General features: G+C 39.3%; 1 pseudogene; it reads right to left on the bottom strand.

The window, feature by feature from the left end:
- Window positions 1-1,209: 1,209 nt before the first annotated feature.
- The window catches only part of LOC130975205 (N-carbamoylputrescine amidase-like), an 83,390-nt pseudogene continuing 60,534 nt past the window's right edge, over window positions 1,210-24,065 (bottom strand).

The raw sequence follows: 24,065 nt of genomic DNA, 5'->3' as shown, positions 1-24,065 counted from the left end.
GCAATGCACCTGCCACTTTCCAAAGATGCATGCTGTCCATCTTTTCGGACATGATTGAAAAATTTATTGAGGTTTTCATGGATGATTTTTCTATGTTTGGAGATTCTTTTCCTAGCTGCCTACACCACCTTGCCTTGGTGCTTAAGAGATGCCAAGAGACCAACCTAGTATTAAACTGGGAAAAGTGTCATTTCATGGTCACAGAAGGAATAGTCCTTGGCCACAAAATCTCTAATAGAGGCATTGAGGTGGACAGAGCTAAGGTGGAACTCATTGAAAAACTACCTCCACCAAGTAATGTCAAGGCAGTTAGGAGTTTTCTGGGACACGCTGGCTTTTACAGAAGGTTTATTAGAGACTTTTCTAAAGTAGCCAAACCTTTGAGTAACTTGCTCTTGTCTCTGATACACCCTTTGTATTTGATAAAAATTGCATGCTAGCCTATGAACTTTTGAAGCAAAAACTTTTCTCTGCACCTATCATTGCCCCACCTGATTGGAACTTACCTTTTGAACTGATGTGTGATGCATCAGACCTTGCTATTGGGGCAGTATTAGGACAAAGGAAAGACAATTTAGTACATGTGATTTATTATGCCAGTAAAGTCTTGAATGATAACCAAAGGAATTACACAACCACTGAAAAAGAACTCTTGGCAATAGTCTTTGCATTTGACATTTAGCCTATCATTGGATCTAAAGTCATTGTCTTCACTGATCATTCAGCTTTAAAATACTTACTTGCTAAACAAGAATCCAAACCAAGACTTATTAGATGGGTTCTTTTGTTGCAGGAATTTGACATTGAAATCAGAGACAAGAAGGGTGTAGAGAACAAGGTGGCAGACCATTTATCAAGGATACCATGTGAAGAAGAAGCACACAAAGCACACATATAATGAGTGCTTTCCTGATGAACTCATGGTAATTCACAAAGCACCCTGGTTTGCAGACATAGCAACTTCAAGGCCACTGGGAGCATCAAAGGAAGAAATTGTAAATGATGCCAAATACTTCATCTGGACGAACCATACTTGTTCAAAAAATGTTCGATGGCATACTCAGAAGATGCATATCAGAGGAGAAGGAAAGGACGTCTATGGGACTGCCATGGCTCCACTTATGGAGGACATTTGCAGGAGAAAGAACAGCAGCTAAGGTTTTGCAGTGTGGTTTTTATTGGCCCACTATCTTCAAAGATGCAAAGGAACTAGTGAAGCACTGCCATGAATGCCAGAAAGCGGGGAACCTGCAAGAAGAAATGAAATGCCACAACAGTTCATTCTGGAACTTGAATTGTTTGATGTAGGGGGATAGATTTCATGGGACCCTTTCCCACCTCATACTCAATAATTACATTCTGTGGCAGTAGACTATGTCTCCAAATGGGTTGAAGCAATAGCAACTCCAACCAATGATAATAAGGTAGTCATGAACTTCCTCAGAAAACACATTTTTTGCCGTTTTGGGGTTCCAAGAGCAATCATCAGTGATGGAGGAAGCCATTTCTGCAACAAACCATTAGAGGCATTGCTTCTAAATATGGAGTCAAACACAAGGTAGCCACACCATACCATCCACAGACAAGTGGCAAGCCGAAATATCTAATAGGGAACTCAAAAGAATCCTGGAAAAGACTGTGGGAACTTCAAGGAAGGACTGGTCGATTAAGCTAGATGATGCTCTTTGGGCATATATGACAGCTTTCAAAACACCAATTGGAATGTCCCCTTACCACTAGTATATGGAAAGCTTGCCATTTGCCACTGGAGTTGGAGCACAAGGCATTCTGGGCCTTGAACTCTGAACTTGGACAGCAAAGCTGCTGGAGAAAGAAGGATGTTGCAAATTCAAGAGTTGGAAGAATTCAGAGCTGAGCTATGAGAATGCCAAAATTTACAAAGAAAGAGCAAAGAAGAAGCATGACAGCAAACATAGCCCCAAGGAAATTTGAAGAGGGACAAAAAGTATTGCTCTACAATTCTAGGCTGAAGCTATTTCCAGGGAAGCTAAAATCAAGGTGGTCTGGACCATTCCTTGTCACCAAGGTCTCCCAATATGGACAAGTAGAAATCATGGAAGAAAAGTCACAACGAACCTTCACTGTGAATGGTCAAAGACTCAAACATTACTTGGGAGATGTGGAGGAGAAGGACAAGGTTAAATATCACCTCAACTGAAGCTGACCGTCAAGCTAATGACGTTAAAGAAGCGCTGTTGGGAGGCAACCCAACCTGAGGTAATACTCCCTTGCTATTTTTTTATTTGTTTCAATAAAAAGGTGAAGTAGTTTCTGTGCATTGCAAAGAATTAAGTTTGGTGTTTCACACCAAACAATGAATTCGTGGATCAATAATTCAAAGGGGAATGTGTGACTCTAAGTTTGGTGTTCCACCATACAGATCACTGAACACAACAACCTTTGAATTATATGAAGGAACAACCATTCTAAGCAATCACAGAAATGCTTAAAATCCTTAGCAGCAACTTCATTCCAAGGAGAATTCAAGGATTCAAAGAACAGAGGAGTAAGTAGGAGACTAAGTTTGGTGTTCACACACCAACTTAAGACTCAGACACTTGCCCATACATAGTTGAGCTAACCACTCAAGTGCTTGAGAAGCAAGCAACTTCATCACTCTTTGCAGGAAAGGAAACAAGGATCTTAGAAAGAACATGAAGCAACAACTAGGAGAAGAAGGAGAAATCAAATTGTTTCCTGGCAACAAAGAGAAAACAAGAAATTTCACAAGGTGGTGTTGTTCCTTGACCATTCTTTAAAAGGCAAACAAAAGCATGCTTGTTCTGGTTTAAACTGTAATTGTTGAATCTTTCTGGAATGTGAAGTTTTTAGTATGAGTGTTGGTTTACTGCTTTGAATAAAGTGAATGCCTAGATGTTTGGATATAACTTCACCTTCTTAAACAAATGCTTGCCATGCTTGTTCTGTTTCCAAAAAAATAAAAGAAAAGTTTGAACAAAAGTAACTTGGCTCAATTAGTGACAAATCAAGTAGAATTAAGTGGTGGTATGCATGCTTGATTGTTGAGTCAGATCACTGGAAATTGAGTGTAGAATTATCATTTTTGTGTAGAAGTTGAATACTGTCTATGGATCTTGATGAATAAATGTCTTTGGCCATGAAAAAGAAAGAAAAAGAAGAAGAAAAAGCCACTGAAAAAGGGCAACCAAAAAGCAAAAAAATTGAGAAAATAAGCTAGGCACCAATGGTTTGAACTTCTGAGACAAATGCCTGTGGTGTTTATGTATTAAGGATATGCTTGGATGAATAGGTTCTGAGGAGTGTTTCAACACTTGGTAACTTGGGTTAACTAACCCGGGATTATCAACCAAAAGTCCATTATCAAGAGCAACCTAAATACAAAACATTTAGTCACACAAAGAGGTGCTGGGCACCAATGTCTTAAGAAGAAATGTGAACTAAAATGCATGTAGTGGATATGTGTAGTGCACTGATAAGAAAAAGAAAATGCCAAAGGCTTGTGCAACACATGACACTGAGCAAACAAGGAGCAAAGGAGCTCTAAGAAAAAGAAAAACAAAGAAGAGAAAAGTGCCAAGGACATAAAAATAACAAGAGGCCATAGCAGTGTTTGATGGATGCAATGCAAAAGTGATAATCTTACCTGATAAGAATGAAAAAGTGATGCTGCAACTTTCTGCATAAAACCCTTCTGATGAACTTCAAGTGCTTACTAATATAGCCAATGTAATTGCTTTCTGTTTCATACTTTCTTCTCAAATAACTCAGGACTTGCTTAGGGACAAGCAAGTATTAAGTTTGGTGTTGTGATGCCAAGGCATCTAGGCTAGTTTCACTAGCATTTTTCTGTTAGTTTTAGTTGTTTTATGCATTTTCTTGAGCTTAAAGTAACCAAGAATGGTTAAATGAATAACAAAGCAATAAACCATCCAAACAGTATGATTTTGATGCAAATTTCATGAGTTTTTAGTTATATTACTTGAATGCTATGAATGAAAGATTTCTCATGAAATTTTGCAAGACTTTGATGCAGTTGTTTGGATGATTTCAGGGAAGAAGAGGCTAGGCAAGGAAGCAACAAAATCAATAAAGGAAGCTTGAATATCACATGTGGAGTTTAAGCTCTAGTTTAAGCTTAAACTGGAGCTTAAACGCCAAAATGATGAAAGCTGAAAGTGGCGTTTAACTTCCAGTTTAACCTTAAACTGGAAGTTAAACGCCAGAATTGAGAAATGCACCAGGGAGCATTCCCACGTTTAAGCTCCAGTTTAAGCTTAAACTGGAGCTTAAACGTGTTCGACTATTTTTTCTCCTCCAGGGTTGCTTTCTCATTTCCACGTTTAAGCTTCAGTTTAACCTTAAACTGAAGCTTAAACGTGTTCGACCATTCTCCTCCAGGGTTGCGTTTTGCATTTCCACGTTTAAGCTCCAGTTTAAGCTTAAACTGGAGCTTAAACGTGTTCGACCTTTACCCTCCAGGATGGCTTTCCTCCATTTCCACGTTTAAGCTTCAGTTTAACCTTAAACTGAAGCTTAAACGTGTTCGACAATTCCACACTCCAGGGTTGCCTTCTTTCATTTCCACGTTTAAGCTTCAGTTTAACCTTAAACTGAAGCTTAAACGTGTTCGACTCATATCACCTCCAGGAGTGTCCAACGTTTAAGTTGCAGTTTAAGCTTAAACTGCAACTTAAACGCCACTATTTGAAAAGGTTTCTGGGCCAAGAATATTGCAGTTTAAGTTAGCATTTGAGCACAAATATTAACTTAAATATACTCTGGTATGAAACCCAATTGAATATCATGGTTTATGGGATTGGGCCTGAAGAATTGATGAGTCTGGAATCTCAATTTGTTGAGTCATGTGTCATTACTTGATTTTCACTAAGTTGGCTCAATGAATGTTACAGAATTGGATCAGCAGCCTCATCAGGATTATGGATCATAAACCCAAGGCAAAAGGAAATCAGGAAAAGGCCTCAAAGCCCAAGAAACACAACAGAAGCTCAATTTAGAAAGTGTATAAATAGGATAGAATTTAAGTTTGAGGGAGAAATCGGAAAACTTTTGATCATTTTTCTAGTTTTCATACTTTTGTAATTGAATTCAGAGCTATGACTCACTAAACCCCTTTCATTGGGTTAGGGAGCTCTATTGTAATTCAATGAATCAATAATAGTTTTTATCTTCTTCTTCAATCTTTTCTCTTGAATTTTGTTAGAAATCTTCTCGATCTAATTCCATTGGTTAGTTGTCTTGGGAAAGAAACTATCCATAATTGGAATCCTTCGGAACCTTGGGAAAGGAATGGAGGATTCATGCTAGAGAAGCTTTCTCACAGTGAATTGGATTGGGGTTTGGATGGATATTGTGACATGTAATCCTACCAAATTGTGGTTCATGAAACTGTGTGGTATAATCAGTGATCGAGCATCATCTCTTCTTATGAACATTTAAACCAAGGGATTGGGAATTTGTTTGTTTTTAGAGAGAATTGGTGAGCCAAGGGATTGGGATCCAATCATATAAGATTGCCAAGCAAAATTCAATGAACGCATTGGTTGAGGAAGGGATAAAAATGTTTTGATTCGGAGATCTCAATATCTCCTGAAACCCAATGAATTCCCCATTTCTGATCTACCACTTTCTCTTTACATTCTGCAATTAAATTCATGCAATCACCCCGATCCCTTTTTAATTTCAGCAATTTAGCTTCTCGCTCTTTAATTCATGCAATTTAAGATTCCGCAATTTCAATTTCTTGCCATTTACGTTTCCGCCAATTTACATTCCGCAATTCTCATCTAAATCTTGATTCCGCTCAACTAGAACACACTTCTAATCCGAATTGCTCACTCAACCAATCCTTGTGGGATTCGACCTCACTCTATTGTGAGTTTTTACTTGACGATAACCGGTGCACTTGCCGGAAGGAATTTTTGCCGATCGTGCAATTTCCTAAAATCGTAGCTATCAAAGCCTCCCAAACCTGAGCTCAAACCACTACCACCATCCCTAAAATATGCATTTCTGGGAGAGGGTGACACTTTTCCAGTGATCATAAGCTCTGCTTTAAATCCACAGGAAGAGGAAGCACTGATTCAAGTGCTAAGGACACACAAGACAGCTCTTGGGTGGTCCATAAGTGATCTTAAGGGCATTAGCCCAGCAAGATGCATGCACAAGATCCTACTGGAGGATAATGCCAGACCAGTGGTTCAACCACAAAGACGGCTAAATCCAACCATGAAGGAGGTGGTGCAGAAAGAGGACACTAAATTACTAGAGGCTGGGATTATTTATCCTATTTCTGATAGCCCCTGGGTGAACCCTGTCCAAGTTGTCCCCAAGAAGGGAGGCATGACAGTGGTTCATAATGAAAAAAATGAACTGGTTCCTACAAGAACATTTACAGGGTGGCGTATGTGTATTGACTACAGAAGGCTCAATACAGCCACCAGAAAGGATCATTTTCCTTTACCATTCATAGACCAAATGCTAGAAAGACTAGCTGGTCATGATTATTACTGGTTTTTGGATGGCTATTCAGGTTACAACTAAATTGCAGTAGATCCTCAAGACCAAGAGAAAACAGCATTCACTTGCCCTTCTGGCGTGTTTGCCTATAGGAGAATGCCTTTTGGTCTGTGTAATGCTCCTGCAACTTTTCAGAGATGCATGCTATCCATCTTCTCTGATATGGTGGAGAAATTCCTGGAAGTCTTCATGGATGACTTCTTAGTATATGGAGAATCATTCAGCTCCTGTCTTAACCACCTAGCACTTGTTCTGAAAAGGTGCCAAGAGACTAACCTGGTTTTAAACTGGGAGAAATGTCACTTTATGGTGACTGAAAGAATTGTCCTTGGGCACAAAATTTCAAGCAAGGGAATAGAGGTGGATAAGGCAAAGGTAGAGGTAATTGAAAAATTACCACCACCTGCCAATGTTAAGGCAATCAGAAGCTTTCTGGGACATGCAGGATTCTACAGAAGGTTTATAAAGGATTTTTCGAAAATTGTAAAACCTCTGAGCAATCTGCTAGCTGCTGACACACCATTTGTGTTTGACACACAGTGTCTGCAGGCATTTGAGACCCTGAAAGCCAAGCTGGTCACAGCACCAGTCATCTCTGCACCAGACTGGACATTGCCATTCGAACTAATGTGTGATGCCAGTGACCATGCCATTGGTGCAGTGTTAGGACAGAGGCATAACAAGCTTCTGCACGTCATTTATTATGCCAGCCGTGTTCTAAATGATGCACAGAAGAATTACACAACCACAGAAAAAGAGTTACTTGCAGTGGTCTATGCCATTGACAAGTTTAGATCCTATTTAGTAGGATCAAAGGTGATTGTGTACACTGATCATGCTGCTCTTAAGTACTTACTCACAAAGCAGGATTCAAAGCCCAAGCTCATAAGATGGGTGTTGCTTCTGCAAGAGTTTGATATAGAAATAAGAGACAGAAAAGGGACAGAGAACCAAGTAGCTGATCATCTGTCCCGAATAGAACCAGTAGCTGGGGCGTCCCTCCCTTCTACTGAGATCTCTGAGACCTTCCCAGATGAGCAACTTTTTGCCATTTAGAAAGCTCCATTGTTTGCAGATATTGCAAACTACAAAGCTGTGAGGTTCATACCCCAGGAGTAGAGCAGAGTGCAAAGAAAGAAATTAATTTCAGATGCCAAGTACTACCTATGGGATGAGCCATATCTCTTTAAGAGATGTGCAGACGAAATGATCCGCAGATGTGTACCCAGAGAGGAAGCACAAAGGATCCTATGGCACTGCCACGGATCACAGTATGGGAGACATTTCAGAAGTGAGCGAACAACCACAAAGGTCCTCCAATGTGGTTTCTACTGGCCTACTCTCTATAGAGATGCCCGAGAGTTTGTGCGTAACTGTGACAGTTGCCAATGAGCTGGTAACTTGCCTTATGGATACGCCATGCCTCAACAAGGGATCTTAGAGATTGAATTGTTTGATGTATGGGGTATTGACTTTATGGGTCCATTCCCACCATCATACTCAAACACTTACATTCTGGTGGCAGTGGACTATGTATCTAAATGGGTAGAAGCAATTGCTACACCCACTAATGATACTAAGACTGTGCTGAAATTCCTCCAGAAACACATCTTCAGCAGGTTTGGTGTTCCCAGAGTACTAATCAGTGATGGGGGCACTCATTTCTGCAACAAACAGCTGTACTCTGCTATGGTCCGATATGGAATTAGCCACAAAGTGGCAACCCCATATCATCCACAGACAAATGGGCAAGCTGAAGTCTCTAACATAGAGCTAAAAAGAATCCTAGAATGGACTGTAACTGCCCGTAGAAAGGATTGGGCAAAGAGCTTGGATGATGCCCTGTGGACATACAGAACAGCATTCAAGACTCCAATAGGAACCTCTCCATACCAACTTGTGTATAGCAAGGCCTGTCATCTGCCCGTGGAACTGGAACATAAAGCCTACTGGGCAACCAGATTCCTAACTTGGATGCTAAGTTAGCTGGTGAAAAAAGATTGCTCCAGCTAAATGAGCTAGATGAATTTAGACTTAGTGCCTTTGAAAATGCAAAAATTTATAAGAAAAAGGCAAAGAAGTGGCATGACAAGAAGTTGTCATCCAGAGTCTTTGAGCCAGGACAAAAAGTTCTGCTCTTCAACTCTAGGCTCAGACTGTTCCCAGGAAAACTTAAATCCCGGTGGAGGGGTCCATATGTGATTACAGGAGTGTCACCATATGGATATGTTGAGCTTCAGGATACTGATTCTGACAAAAAGTTCATTGTTAATGGACAGAGGATCAAGCATTATCTTGAAAGCAATTTTGAGCAAGAATGCTCAAAACTGAGGCTTGAATGATTCTCAGTGAAGGTCGAGCTAAAGACATTAAAGAAGCGCTTACTGGGAGGCAACCCAGTCATTAGCAGGTTATCTATTTTGTTTAATCAAAGTTTGATACATATTCTCAAAGGGAAATCATCAAAATTGAAGGAATTCACAGAGTTACAGAAGGATTCAGTGCAAAAAGCAGAGAAAAGGAGCTTGCTGGCGAAAAAATGCCAGTAAAGGGTACTTTGGGCGTTAAACGTCAGAATGGGCACCATTCTGGGCGTTTAACGCTAGTAAAGGTGCCATTTTGGGTGTTAAACGCCAGAATGGGCACCATTCTGGGCGTTAAACGCCAGAATGGCACCATTCTGGGCGTTAAACGCCAGAATGGCACCATTCTGGGCGTTTAACGCTCGGTGCGCAACATCCTGGGCGTTTAGCAAAACGCCCAGTGATGAAGGGGTTTCTGGCGTTTAACGCCAGCCAGGGTACCTGGCTGGGCGTTAAACGCCCAAATTGGCCAACATTTGGGCGTTAAACGCCAGAATGGATACCATTCTGGGCGTTTAACACCAGAAAGGTGGGAGATAGAGATTTTGCTTTTCATTTTAAATTTTTTCAAACTTTCCTGTTTTGACCCATAATTTCCTACATAAATACACTTCAAACTTTCATCATTCACCTTCAAATTTTCAATTTTCAAATCATTCTCCAAATCTCTTTCAAATCCTTTCCAAATCTTCTTCAAAAAACTCAAATATCTCTCAATTTCTTTCCATATCTTCTCAAATCTCCTTCAAAATTTTCGAACTCTCTCTCCCTTCCTTATAAATATATGTTCGGCCACACCCCCCTTCCCCACCATTCGAATTTGCCCTCCTCCTCTCTCTCCTCTTTCCTTTCTTTTGCTTGAGGACAAGCAAACCTCTAAGTTTGGTGTGTTTTTCCGTGATCACTAAGTTAAGGCTCATCAAGATCATGGCCCCCAAAGGAAAACAAACCAACTCAAGAGGCAAGAAAGAGAATGCTCCAAAAGACCTTTGGAGTCAAGAGAAGTTCTTAACCAAAGAACATGCAGACCATTACCACAAAATAATGGGTCTAAGGTCAGTGATCCCGGAAGTTAAATTTGATCTGAAAGAAGATGAATATCCGGAGATCCAAGAGCAAATTCAAAACAGAGGATGGGAAGTTCTAACCAACCCTGAGACAAAGGTTGGGAGAAATATGGTTCAGGAATTCTACTCAAATCTGTGGCTGACAGATAAGCAGAGAATGACTGGAACTGCTTTTCATACCTACAGAACCATGGTCAGAGGGAGAATTATTTGCTTCCATCTGGACAAAATCAGAGAGGTCTTCAAATTACCTCAACTACAAGATGATCCTGAATCCTTTAATAGGAGAATGGTGAGAGTAAATAAGGGGTTGGATCAAGTTATAGAGGACATATGCCTCCCTGGAACCAAGTGGATGACCAATTCAAAAGGTGTCCCAAACCAACTCAAGAGGGGAGATCTCAAACCAGTTGCAAGAGGCTGGTTGGACTTCATAGGGCATTCTATCTTGCCCACTAGTAACCGTTCTGAGGTTACTATCAAGAGAGCAGTGATGATTCATTGTATTATGCTGGGAAAAGAAGTGGAGATTCATCATCTGATTGCTTGTGAGATTTTCAAGATTGCAAACAAGAACTCCACTGAAGCCAAACTGGCTTACCCAAGCTTAATCTCTTTGCTATGTAAAGATGCTGGGGTGAGGATGGGAGTAGATGAATTCATCCCAATTGAGCACCCAATCACCAAGAGGTCAATGGAAGGATAAATGTAAGATAACTCTATCAAAAGGAGGGCGCAGGAGTTCCTCCCTGAACTTCTTGAAATTGACTACTGGACTCGTCTAGAAGCATCTGTTGCCAAGCTCCAAGAAGCTATGGAACAAATTAAGGAAGAACAGCAGAATCAAAACTGCATGCTCTGCAAATTACTGAAGGAACAAGAGAAGCAGGGGCGTGAGCTACAGGAGTTGAAGCGCCAAAAGCTCTCCCTTGAAGGGTCAGATACCCCACAAGTTGAGGGAGCATCCACTTCTCAAAATCAAGGTTGTTGAGTCCTAACTCTGTGATAACCTCTATCATTAGGAGTCCATTTAAATTTTTGTTTTCTATTACTATTAGTCTTATCTTATATCTATTTTTGAGTCTTGTTCTTAATTCATGATTAATAAAAATTTAAGGTTCATGTCTTAAAGCTATGAATGTCCTATTAGTCCATCACCTCTCTTAAATGAAAAATGCTCTAATCACAAAAGAACAAGAAGTACAGGATTTCGAATTCAACTTTAAAACTAGTTGAATTAGTTTGATGTGGTGACAATACTTTTTGTTTTCTGAATGAATGCTTGAACAGTGCATATGTCTTTTGAATTTGTTGTTTTAAGAATGTTAAAATTGTTGGCTCTTGAAAGAATGATGGAAAAGGAGAAGTGTTATTGAGGATCTGAAAAATCATCAAATTGATTCTTGAAGCAAGAAAAAGCAGTGAATACAAAATAATAATAATAACAATAATAATAATAATAATAATAATAAAGTTGTGATCCAAGGCAAAAAGAGTGTGCTTAAGAACCCTGGACACCTCTAATTGGGGACTCTAGCAAAGCTGAGTCACAATCTGAAAAGGTTCACCCAAGTATGTGTCTGTGGCATGTATGTATCCGGTGGTAATACTGGAAGACAGAGTGCTTTGGGCCACAGCCAAGGCTCATAAAGTAGCTATGTTCAAGAATCATCATACTTCACTAGGAGAATCAATAACACTATCTGAGTTCTGAGTTCCTATAGATGCCAATCATTCTAAACCTCAAAGGATAAAGTGAGATGCCAAAACTATTCAGAAGCAAAAAGCTACTAGTCCTGCTCATCTAATTGGAGCTAAGTTTCTTTGATATTTTGGAGTCTATAGTATATTCTCTTCTTTTTATTATATTTTGATTTTCAGTTGCTTGGGGACAAGCAACAATTTAAGTTTGGTGTTGTGATGAGCGGATAATTTATACGCTTTTTGGCATTGTTTTTAGTATATTTTAGTTAGTTTTTATTATATTTTTATTAGTTTTTAGTTAAAATTCACTTTTCTGGACTTTACTATGAGTTTGTGTATTTTTCTGTGATTTCAGGTATTTTCTGGATGAAATTGAGGATCCTGAGCAAAAATCTGATTCAGAGACTGAAAAGGACTGCAGATGCTGTTGGATTCTGACCTCCCTACACTCGAAGTGGATTTTCTGGAGCTACAGAAGTCCAATTGGCGCGCTCTTAACGGCGTTGGAAAGTAGACATCCTGGGCTTTCCAACAATATATAATAGTCCATACTTTGCCCGAGATTTGATGGCCCAAACCGGCGTTACAAATCAGCTTCAGAATTCCCGGCGTTTAACGCCGGAACTGGCACAAAAATTTGAGTTAAACGCCCAAACTGGCATAAAAGCTGGCGTTTAACTCCAAAAAAGTCTCTACACATGAAAGCTTCAATGCTCACCCCAGCACACACCAAGTGGACCCCGGAAGTGGATTTTTACATCATTTACTCATTTCTGTATACCCTAGGTTACTAGTTCACTATTAATAGGATCTTTTTGACATTGTATCTTTACCTCATGACACTTTACACGTTTCTCATTGTATCTTCTACAGCATGAGTCTCTAAACCCCATGGTTGGGGGTGAGGAGCTCTGCTGTGTCTTGATGGATTAATGCAATTACTACTGTTTTTTCATTCAATCATGCTTGCTTCCATTCTAAGATATCACTTGTTCTTAAACCTGATGAATGTGATGATCCGTGACACTCATCATCATTCTCAACTATGAACGTGTGCCTGACAACCACCTCCGTTCTACCTTAGATTGAGTAGATATCTCTTGGATTCCTTAATTAGAATCTTCGTGGTATAAGCTAGAATTGATGGAGGCATTCAAGAGAATCCGGAAGGTCTAAACCTTGTCTGTGGTATTCTGAGTAGGATTCAAAGATTGAATGACTGTGACGAGCTTCAAACTCCTGAGGGCTGGGCGTTAGTGACGGACGCAAAAGAATCACTGGATTCTATTCCAACCCGATTGAGAACCGACAGATGATTAGCCGTGCTGTGACAGAGCGCGTTGAACATTTTCACTGAGAGGATGGGAGGTAGCCATTGACAACAGTGAAACCCTACATACAGCTTGCCATGGAAGGAGCCTAGCGTGCTTGAAGAAGAAGACAGTAAGAAAGCAGAGGTTCAGAAGATAGAGCATCTCCAAAACCTCAACCTATTCCCCATTACTGCAAAACAAGTACTTATTTCATGTTCTTTTGCTTTTTACAATCAACCCTGATAATTATTGATATCCTGACTAAGAGTTACAAGATAACCATAGCTTGCTTCACGCCGACAATCTCCGTGGGATCGACCCTTACTCACGTAAGGTATTACTTGGACGACCCAGTGCACTTGCTGGTTAGTTATGCGGGATCGCAAAAGTGTGATTGCAATTTCGTGCACCACACCTTATATAGCTCCAGGTGCCAGTCGCGAAATACCCCCAACAATGTCTCTGGGATTTGATCTTGTCCAAATCAAATTGAGCAACAAGAACGATTTCATGTTTATCATCAGCAGGTGCAATTATTTCTCCAGTTGGTCCTGATCAAAGAGATCAAAGAGAAGATTAAACCAAAAAATGACAAGTAGTACTAAGCTATGCCTGCAGCTAAAAAGACTAACATTTTCATAGTCGGATATTTTATGCGAAGAAAAGAGAAGAGCGGGATTACCTGCTATAAAGGAGTTTCTATAAAACGTAATCTCACTATTCCCATGCTCGGTCTCAATTACCTCTTTCCCTATCCTATTTGAAGCTACAAGAGGTACCTGCATTTGTCAAAATTAATCTAGTAAAAAAAAATAGTAGCCCTTGGCAAATTGTAATTTCACATGCAGAAAAAAGATAAAAAAAAATTTATTTTTCTCTTACATTTAGCAAAGCATGTATTGGATTCTTTTGTTTTAAAGGTTCAATGTGACAACTACCTTCAAAACTAGCAGTCGTAAAGAGAAACAGTTGCAAGCATGGAATGCATGCATATATTACATAAATGAGATATGGGAGAATACGCATCTCATCAGCATGCCCTATAATTATTAAAATTTATTATACTATAAATTGTAACATATGTGAATGTGGGTGGTTAAGTAGTACAAAATCCTACCAAATTAGCCCCAGCATGTCCTTGCATTACACGCTTCCAGTGGTCATGAGAGTCAAGACTCTGGTCTTGTGGTTCAGAACCAATAGCAGTGGGATAAAATAAAATCTCTGTACCTTGAAGCGCCATTGCCCGTGCTGCCTCAAGAAACCACTGGTCCAGTAAATAGCTGACATGAAATAAGAGTTGTCAACTTTATTATCTAATTCCTTCCTTTAGCATAATTTGGTATCAGGAAGAACAATGAAAAATGTAACTTTGAATATTGTTTTAGATAGCTAGTATAAAGCTAAAGTAAAAATTAGCATCTTTAGAAAGAAAATTTCAGAGATTCAAAATCCTTCAATAAGTCTTAGAAATCTTCCTATGAAGCGTACATGTAAAATGAACAGAATGTAAACAGTCAATAATCACAATTTCTCACCAACTCCAATCTTTGCAAATTTAGTCTGGAAAACTTGTTATGCAAAACACCAATGTTACAAAATATTCAGTAGTCACAAAAAGGAATAACAAAAACCAAGCTTATTCAAAGCAGAGAAAATTATTACAGGCAATTCCAAGCACCCACCTTAAATCCAGTGTCACCGGGATTAAAATAGAACTTTTCCTGGTAACCTATATGGGGATTATTTAATGAGTTAGGAAAATTGTACACATACTATATTGTGCATAAATGGTGCACGAAATTGTGATATACACTTTTCACATCTCCGGTGCCCTAACCAGCAAGTGCACTGGGTCGTCCAAGTAATACCTTATGTGAGTAAGGGTTGATCCCACGGAGATTGTCGGCTTGAAGCAAGCTATGGTTATCTTGTAACTCTTAGTCAGGATATCAATAATAATTCTTAGTTTTATTTGTAAAAAGTAAAAGAACATGAAATAAATAATACTTGTTATGCAGTAATGGAGAACAGGTTGAGGTTTCGGAGATGCTCTTCCCTCTGAGTTTCTGCTTTCCTACTGCCTTCTTCTTCAAACATGCCTGGCTCCTTCTATGGCAAGCTTTATGTTGGTGGATCACCGTTGTCAATGGCTACCATCCGTCCTCTCAGTGAAAACATGTCCGCTACAGTTTTCCGCATGGCTAATCATCTGTCGGTTCTCACTTGTGTTGGAATAAGATCCATTGATCTTTTTGCACACTGTCACTGCGCCCAACAGTTTCTAGTTTGAAGCTCATCACAGTTATCCCTTCCTAGATCCTACTTGGAATACCACAGACAAGGTTTAGACTTTCTGGATCTCAGGAATGCCGCCAATTGATTCTAGCCTCTACCACGAAGGTTCTGATCTCACAGAATTGAATGCTTTGTTGTCAGGAGAGACAATCAAACTCGTGACTCAGGAGCCCAAGAGATACACACTCAAGCTGTTGCAGGTAGAACGGAAGTGGTTGTCAGGCACGCGTTCATAAGTTGAGAATGGTGATGAGTGTCACAGATCATCACATTCATCACATTGAAGTACGAGTGAATATCTTAGAACAGAAGCAACCGCGATTGAATAGAAAACAGTAGTAATTGCATTAATTCATCGAGACACAGCAGAGCTCCTCACCCCCAACCATGGTGTTTAGAGACTCATGCCGTCAAAGGTATAATAAGGAATGTAAAAATGTCATAAGTTCAAAATGAATCTCTCAAAGTAGATTTTATACTAAACTAGTGACCTAAGTTTACAAAGAATGAGTAACTAGATGCAGAGAGTGTAGAAATCTACTTTCGGGGCCCACTTGGTGAGTGTTTGGGTTGAGCTTCCTAGCTTTCATGTACTTGTACTATTCCTGTTGTTAAACGCCAGTTTTGGTGCCAGTTTGGGCATTTAACTCTAGCTTTGGTGCCAGTTCTGGCGTTTTACGCCAGAAAAAGGTCTCTGACCAGCGTTTTGATGCCAGTTTGGGCCATCAAATCTCGGGCAAAGTATGGACTATTATACATTGCTGAAAAGCCCAAGATGTCTAATTTCCAAAGCAATTGAGAGCATGCCAATTGGGCTTTATTAGCTCCATAAAATCCATTTCGCGTGCAGGAGGGTCAGAATCCAACAACATCTGCAGTCCTTTTTCAACCTCTGAATCAGATTTTTGCTCAGGTCCCTCAATTTCAGCCAAAAAATACCTGAAATCACAGAAAAATACACAAAGTCATAGTAAAGTCCAAAAATATGATTTTTGCATAAAAACTACTAAAAATATAATAAAAAGTGAGTAAAATATGCTAAAAACTATGTGAAAATACTACCAAAAAGCGTATAATTTATCCGCTCATCACAACACCAAACTTAAACTGTTGCTTGTCCCCAAGAAACTAGACAAATAAAATAGGATAAAAAGAAGAATGCTATGGTGCAATAACATCTCAGAGTCTTTAATGAAGCTCAAATTCAAATTAGATGAGCGGGGCTTAGAGCTTTTTGCTTCTGAATAGTTTTGGCATCTCAATTTATCATTTGATGTTCAGAATGATTGGCATCCATAAGAACTCAGAATTCAGATAGTGTCATTGATCTTCCTAGTTAAGTATGTTGATTCTTGAACACAGCTACTTATGAGTCTTGGCTGTTACCCTAAGCATCTTGTTTTCCAGTATTACCACCGGATACAGAAATGCCACAGACACATAATTGAGTGAACCTTTTCAGATTGTGACTTAGCTTTGCTAGAGTCCCCAGTTAGAGGTGTCCAGAGTTCTTAAGAACACTCTTTATGCTTTGGATCACGACTTTAACCACTTAGTCTCAAGCTTGTTACTTGGACCTTCATGCCACAAGTACACGGTTAGGGACAGCTTGATTTAGCCGCTTAGGCCAGGATTTTATTTCCTTGGGCCTTCCTATCCACTGATACTCAAAGCCTTGGATCCATCTCACCCTTGCCTTTTAGTTTAAAGGGTTACTTGGCTTTTTCTGCTTGCTTTTTCTTTTTCTTTCTCCAATCTTTTTTTTTCATTGCTTTTTCTTGCTTCAAGAATTAATTCTATGATTTTTCAGATTATCAATAACATTTCTCTTTGTTCATTATTCTTTCAAGAGCCAACAATTTTAACATTTATAAACTTCACTATAAAAAATATGCACTATTCAAGCATTCATTCAGAGAACTAAAGTAATGCCACCACATATAAATAATTTGAATTTTTCTTATTTTGTACTCAAAATATTTGTACCCTTGCTCTTTTAAATTATACCCGAATTGGTAAAAATAATACTAATGCTCATGCAATTATAATACTAATAATCATGCAATCCTAATACTAATGCTTATGCAATTTTTAATATAGGTTTCTGGTACACGAAATCGTAAGTTCAAACTTTTCTCACAACTCCGCGCAGCTGACCAGCAAGTGCATTGGGTCGTCCAAGTAATGCCTTACGTGAGTAAGGGTCGATCCCACAGAGATTGCCGGCTTAAAGCAAGCTATGGTTATCTTGTAAATATCAGTCAGGCAGATTCAAATGGTTATGGGGTTTTGATAATTAAAAGAAAAATAACACATAAAATAAGATAGAAATACTCATGTAATTCATTGGTGGGAATTTCAGATAAGCGTATGGAGATGCTTTATTTTTTCTGAATCTCTGCTTTCCTACTGCCTTCATCCAGTCATGCGTACTCCCTTCCATGGTAAGCTGTGTGTTGGGGGGATCATCGTTGTCAATGGCTACCGTCCGTCCTCTCAGTGAAAATGGTCCAGCTACGGGTTACGTAGGGCTAATCATCTGTCGGTTCTCGATCGTGTCAGAATAAGATCCATTGATCCTTTTGCGCACTGTCACTGCGCCCAGCACTCACGAGTTTGAAGCTCATCACAGTCATCCCATCCCAGATCCTACTCAGAATACCACAGACAAGGTTTAGACTTTTCGGATCTCAAGAATGCTGCCAATTGATTCTAGCTTATACCACAAAGACTCTGATCGCATGGAATGGAAGGCTCTGTTGTCAGCAGAGGCAACCATGCATCGTGAACCATGAGGCCAAGAGATATGCATTCAAGCTTGTTTTCAGGTAGAACAGAAGTGGTTGCCAGGCACGCGTTCATAAGTGAGAATGGTAATCAGTGTCATTTGATCATCACATTCATCATTTTGAAGTGCGAGTGGATATCTTAGAACAAGAATAAGCTTGAATTGAATAGAAAATAGTAGAGCTCCACACCTTAATCCATGATGTGTAGAAACTCCACCGTTGAAAATACATAAGAACAAGGTCTAGGCATGGCCTCCCAAATAACATGAAACAATCGAAAATGGGTTCAAAGACCTGATCCCAAGATCAAAGATGATCAAAAGATGAAAATACAATAGTAAAAGGTCTTATTTATAATGAACTAGTAACCTAGGATTTACAGAAATAAGTAAATGATGTAGAAATTCACTTTCCGGGGCCCACTTGGTGTCTGCTTGGGCTGAGCATTGAAGCTTCCACGTGCATAGGCTTTTCTTGGAGTTAAACTCCAGCTCTGGTGTCAGTTTGGGCGTTTAACTCTAGCTTTTATGCCAATTCTGGCGTTTAACGCCAGAAAAGGGTTTCTGACCGGCGTTTTGACGCCAGTTTGGGCTATCAAATCTCGGGCAAAGTATGGACTATTATACATTGCTGGAAAGCCCAAGATATCTACTTTTTAACCCAATTAAGAGAGCGCCAATTGAGCTTCTGTAGATCCAGAAAATCCATTTCGAGTGCAGAGAGGTCAGAATCCAACAGCATCTGCGGTCCTTTTTCAGCCTCTGAATAAGATTTTTGCTCAGGTCCCTCAATTTCAGCCAGAAAATACCTGAAATCACAGAAAAACACACAAACACATAGTAAAGTCCAGAAATGTGATTTTTGCATAAAAACTAATAATTATATACTAAAAACTAACTAAATCATACTAAAAACTACCTAAAAATAATGCCAAAAAGCGTATAAATTATCCGCTCATCACAATACCAAACTGAAATTGTTGCTTGTTCCCAAGCAACTGAAAACAAAATAGAATAAAAAGAAGAGAATATACAATGAATCTCACAATATCAATGAAACTTAGTCCCAATAAGATGAGTGTATAGGAACTCAGAATGATTGGCATCTATAGGAACTCAGAATTTAGATAGTGTTATTGATTCTCCTAGTTTAGTATGTTGATTCTTAAATATAGCTACTTTATGAGTCTTGGTCGTGACCTTAAGCACTTTATTTTCCAGTATTACCACCAGATACATAAATGCCACAGACACATAACTGGGTGAACCTTTTTAGATTCTGACTCAGCTTTGCTAAAGTCCCTAGTTAGAGGTGTCCAGAGTTCTTAAGCACACTCTTTTGCTTTGGATCACGACTTTAACCACTCAGTCTCAAGCTTTTCACTTGGACCTGCATGCCACAAGCATATCATTAGGGACAACTTGATTCAGCCGCTTAGGCCAGGATTTTATTCCTTTGGGCCCTCCTATCCATTAATGCTCAAAGCCTTGGATCCTCTTTATCCTTGGCTTTTGGTTTAACGGGCTATTGGCTTTTTCTTTTTCTTTATTTTTTTCGCCATTTTTTTTCGCAAGCTTTTTCCCTTTCACTGCTTTTTCTTGCTTTAAGAATCAATTTTATGATTTTTCAGATTATCAATAACATTTTTCTTTATTCATCATTCTTTCAAGAGCCAACAATTTTAACATTCATAAACTTCACTATAAAAAAATGCACTGTTCAAGCATTCATTCAGAAAAACAAAAAGTATTGCCACCACATCAAAATAATTAAACTAATTTCAAGATAAAATTTGAAATTCATGTACTTCTTGTTCTTTTGTAATTAGGAACATTTTTCATTTAAGAAAGGTGAAGGATTCATGGAATTATTCATAGCTTTAAGACATAGACACTAGACACTAATGATCATGTAATAAAGACATAAACATAGACAAACATAAAGTATAAAAATCGAAAAACAGAAAGATAAGAACAAGGAAATCAAAGAACGGGTCCACCTTAGTGATGGCGGCTAGTTCTTCCTCTTGAAGATCCAATGGAATGCCTGAGCTCCTCTATGTCTCTTCCTTGCCTTTAATGATTTTCCCTCATGGCTATTTGATCCTCTCTAATTTCATGGAGAATAATGGAGTTCTCTTGGTGCTCCATCCTTAGTTGCTCCATATTGGAACTCAAATCTCCCAAAGAGGTGTTGAGTTGCTCCCAATAGTTGTGTGGAGGAAAATGCATCCCTTGAGGCATCTCAGAGATTTCTTGATGAGGGACTTCCTCATGCTCTTGTTGAGGTCCATGAGTGGGCTCTCTTATTTGCTCCATCATCTTTTTAGTGATGGGCTTGTCCTCTTCAATGAGGGTGTCTTCCTCTATGACAATCCCAGCTAAACTGCATAGGTGACAAATGATATGAGGAAAGGCTAACCTTGCCAAAGTGGAGGGCTTGTCAGCCACTTTGTACAGTTCTAGAGGTATGATCTCATGAACTTCCACTTCCTCTCCAATCATGATACTATGGATCATGATAGCCAGATCTACAGTCACTTCAGATCGGTTGTTAGTAGGAATGATGGAGCGTTGGATGAATTTCAACCATCCTCTAACCATGGGTTTAAGGTCATGCCTTCTCAATTGAACCGCCTTGCCTTTGGAGTCTCTTTTCCACTGAGCTCCTTCCACACATGTGTCCATGAGGACTTGGTCCAACCTTTGATCAAAGTTGACCCTTCTAGTGTAGGGGAGTACATCTACTTGCATCATTGGCAAATTGAATGCTAACCTCACATTTTTTGGACTGAAATCTAAGTATTTCTCCCGAACCATTGTAAGCCAATTCTTTGGGTTTGGGTTCACACTTTGAATATGGTTCTTGGTGATCCATGCATTGGCATAGAACTCTTGAACCATTAAGATTCCGACTTGTTGAATGGGGCTGGTGAGAACTTCCCAACCTCCTTTTTGAATCTCATGTCGGATCTCCGGATACTCATTCCTTTTGAGCATGAAAAGGACCTCAGAGATCACCTTCTTCTTGGCTACAACTTCATTGAAGTGGTCTTGATGGACCTTTGAGATGAATCTCTCCATCTCCTATGACTCAGAGTTGGAAGCTTTTGGCTTTACTTTCCTCTTTCTAGAGGTTTCTCCAGCCTTAGGTGCCATAAACGGTTATGGAAACACAAAAAGCAATACTTTTTCCACACCAAACTTAAAAGGTTTGATCGTCCTCGAGCAAAGGAAGAAAAAAGGGAGGAGAAGAAGAAGAAAATGGAGGAGATTGAGAGGTTTGAAAGGTTCGGCCAAGTGGGGAAAGAAGTGTTTAAGATGTGTGAAAATGAAGGGGGTGAGGGGTTTATATAGAAGTGGAGAGAGGGGTAGGGTTCGTGTATTAGGGTTGGGTTTGGGAGGGAAAGGATGTGAATTTGAATGTTGAGGTAGGTGGAGTTTTTGGGGAAGAGTGGATGGAGGTGATTGGTGAAGGGTATTTGGGGAAGGGTGTTATTGGAATGTGTGAAGAAGAGAGAGAGTGGGTTGAGGTAGGTGGGGATCCTGTGGGGTCCATGATGATTAGATTTCTGATGGTTTAGAATTTCACAAATGAATTCTCGTTGCAAGTATAGTTCCTAAACCAAATAATAATCTTTTCATACAAAAAGTTATTTGTCACTAAAACAAACCCCTAAATTTATAAACCGAAGTATTGAAACCTCAGGTCGTTCTCCCTAGGAATTACAATAAAGTGTCTTGTTATTGGTTGTGAGTTATGTTGGGGTTTTTGAGATTTTAGACAAGAGATATAAATGGCAAAGAAAATAAACTAACAACTAATAAAGCTCTTGGCAAGATATGAGAACTAGAAGTCCTATCCTAGTTATCCTCCTCAATTGTGATAACAAATTATCCATTACTCCCACTTAGTTAACCTCTAACCAAGGAGGAAAGTCAAGTGGATGAATCAATTTGATTTCTCAAGTCCTAATCAACTCCTAAAGGAAAGACTAGCTTTAGAGGCATTCAAATCAATTAGCAACTTCTAATTATCAATCAACAAAGGAATTAGATAACTCAAGAGTCACTAATTACTCAACCAAGGCTAAGAGGAACAAAACCTACACTAAAACCCAACCAAGCATTTCATCAAACACTTGGAAGGTACAAAAGAAAAGCATAGTAAATTGATAACAAGAATAGAATCTAACAATAATTATTGAAAAGAATTAACAACAACAATCAAAAGAAACACATTTATTATGAATTACCTTGATTGAATTGAAAGAGAGTAGAAGAAACAAAAGTAGTTCTACAACAAAACACAAGAACAACATAAAAGAGATTACAACAAAAGAATGGAAGAAGAATGAATGTAATTACAAGGAATTGAGAAGATAGAAGTAGAAAAAGATGAATCTAAATCTAGATCTAAGAACTAAACCTAATCCTAATCCTAATCCTAATTCTAGAGAGAAGAGAGAGCTTCTCTCTCTAAAACTACTTCTAACTAATCTTAATGAGTGTGAATGAATGGAATCCCCCTTTGCTCTTCAATCCTTGGCTTTAAATAGCAGTTTAGGTGCCAAAGTTAGTTGGGATTGGGCCCCACAACCCTTCTGAATTCGCTGGCCACGTTTTCATTAAAAAATCATAAACCAGCACCGACGCGTACGCGCACAGCACGCGTACGCGTCCATGGGGTGATTCGCAATGCGCGCGTAAGCGCCAGGTGCGCGCGCGTCCATGGGCGAGTTCAATTCTTTGTCTTTTTCCATGATTTCTCCACTTTGCATGCTTTCCTCTTCACTCCTTTGTTCCATTCCTAGCCTTTTCAATCTGAAATCACTAACAAACACAAAATAATATAAATGATGGTCTCAATCATATAAATGCATGAATACACAAAATAATGGACATAAAGAATCAAACAAATCAAAGATTACAATCATAGAAAGAGAATAATGCACACAAAAAGGAAAATAAGTGGTTATAAGATGTAACCACACCATTAGACTCAAATTTCACAAGCTTGTGTTCTTAGCTCAAAAACCATGTTCCAATATATATATATAATTCAAGCAAGTTCTAGGAAAAGTTTTCACTCAAATCAATTGGTGCCCTATAGATAGAAATCTTGAAAATTTTCATTATTTTGACTAAGCTTATTGTGTATATGGTGGACGAAATTGTGATCAATGTATTCTTTGAGTAGTACTTATATAGAAATTGAAATTGGCACGAGTGAAATCACAACTCCGTTCAACTAACCAGCAAGTGTACTGGGTCGTCCAAGTAATAACCTTACGTGAGTAAGGGTCGAATCCACAGAGATTGTTGGTATGAAGCAAGCTATGGTCACCTTGCAAATCTCAGTTAGGCAGATTAAAATAGTTTATGGGTTTAAATAAAATAGAAAGAAGAAATACTTAATAAAAGGGATAGAACACTTATGCAGATTCATTGGTAGAGGTATCTTTTAAGTATATACAGCTGCTGCATGGCTCAAGCACGCCTGCTCTCCTACTGCTTCTACTCAATCCTTCTTACTCCTTTCCATGGCAAGCTTTGTATAGGGGTTCACTATCAGCTGTGGCTACTTTCATTCCTCTCGGGGAAATAACCTGTACGGCTGTCACTCGCACAGCTAACCAGTCTGGAGGCATCACCCATGGTTGATAGCTACATCCCATCCTCGCAGTGAAAGCTATGCACGCACTCTGTCACAGTACGGCCAATCACCGGTTGGTTCCCGCTCCTACTGGAATAGAATCCCTCTTTTGCGTTTGTCACTAACGCCAGCAGGTTAAAGTTTGAAGCACGTCACAGTCATTCATGAACGGAATCCTACTCGGAATACCACAGACAAGGTGAGACTTTCCGGATTCCCAGGATCCTACTCGGAACACCACAGACAAGGTTGGACTTTCCGGATCTAGATGAATGCCGCCATCTATCTAGCTTATACCACGAAGATTCTGTTGGGGAACCTAAGAGATAAACATTC

This window comes from Arachis stenosperma, chromosome 4 (genome assembly GCF_014773155.1).
Source record: "Arachis stenosperma cultivar V10309 chromosome 4, arast.V10309.gnm1.PFL2, whole genome shotgun sequence".
In the NCBI taxonomy this organism is placed as follows: Eukaryota; Viridiplantae; Streptophyta; class Magnoliopsida; order Fabales; family Fabaceae; genus Arachis; species Arachis stenosperma.
This window is presented reverse-complemented; position numbering and strand designations above follow the sequence as displayed.